We start from the raw sequence: 6,417 nt of genomic DNA, 5'->3' as shown, positions 1-6,417 counted from the left end.
AGATGTGTACATTAAAAATTTTCTTGCAAACTGATCTTACCTTTTGTACACATCAATCCTTTGTACAAATGTTACTTCTGTTGTTGTTCCTAACCCAGTTCACACATTCATTTCCAAGGGTTCAACCTCATTTTACAGTGGATTTCAACAGCTTAATCTAAATTTGTGACAACAGGTATAACTTCATAGCAAAAATGAAGAACAAAATAACTTATATATTTATTGAATATTAAATATTTGATGAAACATTGAGCAGTTGCGTAAACCTCACAGAATAGATAAATCTCCTCAGATATATTTTATATGGTAGTTATTTTCAAAGTCACTTAATATCTTGGTCACGCACTTGGCAGATTAAATCATTTATTTCCCTCCTGTTTTGTGTGAAAGTACCTTTGTATTTGATGCACAATTTTTCTTTGCCCATGTAAACTACGCTGCAATGATTGGAAAACCTTTAGAAATGCATCATCAGAAGCAGAATGGTGATTCGTTTCTGAACTTTCAAAAATCTGAAGCTTTTGCAATTTGTAAAGTAAACCTATTCATAGGATCATAATGCTCAACTGTCCTTGCAGTAATTGTTTGGTTTCTGGATTTTATAGCATAAAAGCACGTGGTGTCTGTGTGAAACTGGTCCACAGTCCTAATAAAGACAAATCATTCAATTGTTTAGATTCTGGACACACAAAGGCAATGGATCCTGACATCATTCCAGTGACAATACTGAAGACTTGTGCTCTAGGGCTAAGCATACCCATAGTCAAACCGTTCCTGTATAACACCAGCACTGGCACCCACACCACAATAGGGAAAATCCATCCTGGTAGATACTCTGCACACAAAGCAGAACCAATTCATTCCAGCCAATTACTGCCCCATCATTCTCCTCTTGATCATCAGCAAAGTGATGGAAGGTGTTGTCAACTGAACCATCAAACAATATTTACACAGAAATAACCTGCTCACTGATGCTCTGTTTTAGATAGCACCAATGCTACTCAGATCTTGACTTCACTCCAGTTTTGGTCCAAACATGGACAAAAGAGACAAACATAACAAAGGGGGTAAGAGACTGCCCCAGACATCAATGTAACTGAATGTAGCATCAAGGAGCAAAAAAAAAGAAGAAATTAGATTAGATTCCCTACAGTGTGGAAACAGGCCCTTTAGCCCAACAAGTCCACACTGACCCTCCGAAGAGCAACCCACCCAGACCCATTTCCCTACACCTAACACTACGGGGAATTCATCTAACCTGCACATCTTTGAATTGTGGGAGGAAACCAGAGCACCAGGAGGAATCCCACACAGACATAGGGAGAATGTGCAAACTCCACACAGACAGTTGTCCGAGGCGGGAATTGAACCTGGGTTCTCTGGTGGTGTGAGGCTGCAGTGCTAACCACTGAGCCACCGTGCCGCCCAATGCTGAAAGACCTCAGCAGGTCTGGCAGCACCAGAGTTAACATTTCAGATTGACTTGAGTTCTGAAGAAGGGTCACTCGACCTGAAATATTAACTCTGATTTCTTTCTACAGGTTCTTTCAGACCTGCTGAGTTTTTCGAGCAATTTCTGTTTTTGTTTCTGGTTTCCAGCATCCAGAGCTGTTTAGGTTTTTTGTAGCTTCATTGAACTCAAGCAACATTATAGTTTATAGGTGTTAGGGGAGATGGTTTACATGCCATCTTCTTAAGGGATCTTAAAATTTGTAACAGATGCTCACCTTGCAGGTGACACCCTCATCTCCTGAAAGAATAAAAATAACAATTTTGTGAATTTTCTCAATAAGAATGTGGGCTGCATGGTGGCTCAGTGGTTAGCACTGCTGCCTCACAGTGCCAGGGACCCAGGTTTGATTCCAGCCTCAGGTGACTGTCTGTGTGGAGTTTGCATGTTATCCCCATGTCTATGTGAGTTTTCACCAGCTGCACCTGGCTTCCTCACACACTTCAAAGATGTGCAGGTCAGATGAATTGGCCATGCTAAATTACCCATAGTGTTAGGTGCATTAGTCAGAGGGAAATGGGTCTGGGTGGATTACTCTTTGGAGGGTCGGTGTGGACTTGTTGGGCCGAAGGGCCAGTTTCCACATTGTTAGTAATCTAATTTGACACACAGTTTACACCTGAAAATGTGTTGCTGGAAAAGCGCAGCAAGTCAGGCAGCATCCAAGGAACAGGAAATTCGACGTTTCGGGCATAAGCCCTTCATCAGGAACACAGTTTTCACCTATTCACCTTTGACCTTTAACCAGAGCATGGACTGCCATCCAAAGGTTCTTCTAGATTAAATTTATCCTGCACCTCACTTAAAGGTATTCAAATAAAACATTGGATAAATATTAAAATGATATTTTAATTGAAATGTATTGATTTATTTCATTTTGTTTGCGCTATTCCCTTAGCCTGGAAAATACTTGGATGTTTAACACTGAATATTCTCTCCTTTGTATTTGAGATTGTGTAAATCTAATGAATAATGAATCTGTTAAAATAGCAGAGACAGAGGTTTGCTAGGAATGTACTGAGTTCACATAATACAATCTTCCCTCTTAATTTTCAGGTAATAGTGTGTAAGTTTGATATGAAGAACTATTATTGTCAAGTTTGGTATCAGTATAAATGCAATGAATAGAACAGATATTGGACAGTATTTAAATCTAAGGGTATGAACAAATAATGTATGTTTGATGACATCATTAATCTCTTTAAGATATCCAAAATTTCCATCTTGTGTCACAGTAAATATGGAATTTGTAATTTGACAGGTTTATTACTCAAATATATGTTGATGTGAGTGTATAAATCAAAAATGGAGGCCTACTTGTGGGCTGAATATAAAATTGAGCCCCCTGTGTGAGTCACCATTTTGAAACATTGTTGGCATCTGACACAAAGAGATGACGTCTCTTAAAATCCCACACAGTTTCCAAACGCAGTCTATTTTGCTTGCTAGATCCCTTGCGCCTAGTTAAAAGATGCTGGTGAGTCAAACACACACTTGTGAGGTGTGAGGAAAATCTTTTTCACTTAGTGAATGGGTAGGGGATGGAATGCATTGCCTGAAAATATGGTGGAATAAGGTTAAAGTGCATCATTCAAAAGAGCAATGAATGATTATTTGAATCAAATTAATATGAAGGGGTATGGGATAAAGCATTGGGTAATGAAATTCATTTAATGAACCAGTGCAGGTATAATGGGCTGAATATTTTCATTCTGCAGAGTAACACTGCAAAAACTGGAAATAACTATGAAAGCGAATACGCCATGTTATGACTGAAAAGGGAGGTTGTCTTTCATGTTGGATACTTGCACATACCTGATTTTTGAGGCTGAAAACAATTATAACTTACACATTGGGATGACTTCTCTGCCTTGATTTATGATACATAGATTCTGTTTTCATATGTAAGTTATAGCTTTGCTTTTAGTATTGGCTCTGCGTGATCATCTCCAATACAACTGGTGCCTTGCATGCTAATGCATGCACCAATATGCACTTTCTAACTCATTCATGGAAAGTGAGAATCATTGTCTAAGTCACCATTTAATGTCCATCACTAATTGTCCTTAATAAGATTGTGGTGAGCAATGTAGCATACATACACCCATTGTGCTGTTAGGGAGAGAGTTCCAGGATTTTTATTCAGTGATGATGAAGGAGCGATAATATATTTCTGAGTTAAAGTACTGTATATGTGTGATATGGAGGAATACTTTCAGTTCAGTTGGTAGCCCAACCAAACATCTGAGATGACTTTTCAGTGGGAGATCGAGCATTCAGTGCTGTCTGATTGAAACAGTGCTGTCAGCAACTCCATATCAGTGTGTGTGGTATCACTGGAAAGGCTTAAATAGCCAGTCATCCACTGTGGGCATTTAGAAAGATCTGTTTTTTGTGTGTGTTTAGGTTCCTCCAAGCCCCAAATAGGTTAGTGCAGATGAGGATAGCCACTTTCCTAGGTTTTATTGAGTAAATTATAAAAACTTCCAATGGGCCTCCTCCATTGCCAAACACTAACCACCCAAGGCCTGGGGGAAGAACGCGTCATATTCCACCTTGGGAGCCTCAACCACATGGGATTCATGTGGATTTCACCAGCTTCTCTATTTCCTGACACCCCCACCTTATCCTAATCCCAATCTCCAACTCAGCACTGCCCTCTTGAACAGTCCTACCTGTCCATCTTCTTTCCTATCTGTCTGCTAGACCCTCCTCTTTGACCTAGAACTTTCAGCCCCACCTTCATCTAACTATCACTTTCCCAGATGTCTTCCACCCAGCCCCACCTCCTCCCATTTATCTCTCAGCCCCCTTTAGCCCACAAGCCTCATGGGTTTATGCCTGAAATGGCGATTTTCCTTTTCCTTGGATGCCACCTGACTGGCTGTGCTTTTCCAGCACCACACTCTTCAACTCCATTTGCCATCATCTCATTTCCCTCCATATCATACAATTGAAAAATGTGTGTGCTCTGGAGGTTTCAATATTCTCCCCAGAAGGGTTCTTACTTGATTAAGAAGAATGTTTGTTGGGTAGAAGGTGGTTCACTTTAACTATCTTATGGATGGTCTAAATGACTTCACTTTTGCCTCGATCTGGAGGTCTTTCACCTCATGCTTTTCTTTCACAGAGGACTTCGATGGTGTCTGTCTTTTTGTTATATCCTATACCAGGCACATTTCCTTTGCAGTATCTTAGATCATTGCACATTGTTTGTCTCTTCTTAATAGTGCCTTTTGTGGATTTGTACACATTACATCTTCAATTTGTGTCAATGGATTTTGATTCTCATTTTGCTTGCAAATCTGTGTTGAAGGAGGTAAACATATAACTTTCTTTTCTTAAATGTTTTGCATCTTCCCATTTTCTGATTACATTATTAGTGAAATCAACCTGTTAATTTCCTCATCTGGAGATTCATTCTTGCTTGGAGAAAGTGGGGACTGCAGATGCTGGAGATCAGAGTCAAAAAGTGTGGTGCTGGAAGAGCACAGCTAGTCAGGCCGCATTCGAGGAGCACGAGAGTGAACGTTTTGAGCCCATTAAGAATGTTTGATGATGAGCTTATGCTCAAAATGTTCGCTCTTCTGGTCATCAGATGCTGCGTGACTGGCTGTGCTTACCCACCACCACACCTTTTGATTCATTCTTGCTTGATAAGGTACTCTTTACAGTCAGAGAGGTCTGTAGCATAGGGGAAAGGACATTTTGTCCGTTGAGTCTGCACCAGTCAAAAACAACCACCTAACTATTCTATTCCCATTTTCCAGCACTTGGCCAATTAGCTCTTGTATGCCTTGGCATCACAAGTGTACCTCCAAATGCTTCTTAAATGTTTTGAGGGTTTCTGCCTCTACTACCCTCACTGGCAGTGAGTTCCAGATTCCACCAGCCTCTGGGTGAAAGCATTTTTCCTCACATTCCTTCTAAACCTCCTGCCTCTTCCCTTGAATCTATGCCCTCGGTTGTTGATCCCTCCGCTGAGGGCAGTAGTTTCTATCTGCTTACTGTGCATATGCCTCTCATAATTTTCTACAACTCAATCATGGACCCAATCAGTCTCCTAAGTAAAACAATTCCAGTCTGTCTCATCTCTCTCTCCATAACTGAAACCTTTCAGTCCAAGCAACATCCTGGAAAATCTCCTCTGCACCATGTCCAGTGTTATCACATCCCTCATGTGGATTCCAGACCTGCACACAATACTCTAGCTGTGGCCTAACCAACTTTTCAGAAAGTTCCAGCTTCACCTCCCTGCTGTTAAACCCAATACCTTGGCACATAAAGTCAAATATTCCATATATCTTCTGAATCACTTTATCTACCTTTAAGGACTAGTGGACATGCACGCCAAAGGTAGATGGGATTGAGGTGCATAAGGATGGAAGTGTTAGCAATTCTGGAAAGTGTTAAAATAGATAAGTCCCCGGGCCAGATGGGATTTATCCGAGGATTCTCTGGGAAATTAGGGAGGAGATTGCCAAGCTTTGCCTTTGATCTTTATGTCGTCATTATGTACAGGAATAATGCCAGAAGACTGGATGATAGCAAATGTTGTTCCCTTGTTCAAGAAGAGCAGTAAAGGCAACTCTGGAAATTATAGACCTGTGAATCTTACTTCGGTTGTGGGTAAAGTATTGGAAAAAGTTATAAGAGATAGATTTATAATAATCTAGAAAGGAATAAGTTGTGGTTCTGTTCGCTGAGCTGGGAATTTGTGTTGCAGACATTTCGTCCCCTGTCTAGGTGACATCCTCAGTGCTTGGGAGCCTCCTGTGAAGCACTTCTGTGTTGTTTCCTCCGGCATTTATAGTGGTTTGTCTCTGCCGCTTCCAGTTGTCAGTTCCAGTTGTCCGCTGCAGTGGCCAGTATATTGGGTTTGTTGGGTTTGTTGATAGAATCTGTGG

This window comes from Hemiscyllium ocellatum, chromosome 25 (assembly GCF_020745735.1).
Source record: "Hemiscyllium ocellatum isolate sHemOce1 chromosome 25, sHemOce1.pat.X.cur, whole genome shotgun sequence".
Taxonomy (NCBI): Eukaryota; Metazoa; Chordata; class Chondrichthyes; order Orectolobiformes; family Hemiscylliidae; genus Hemiscyllium; species Hemiscyllium ocellatum.
The sequence above is the reverse complement of the archived record's forward strand: the minus strand, read 5'-3'. Positions refer to the sequence as shown.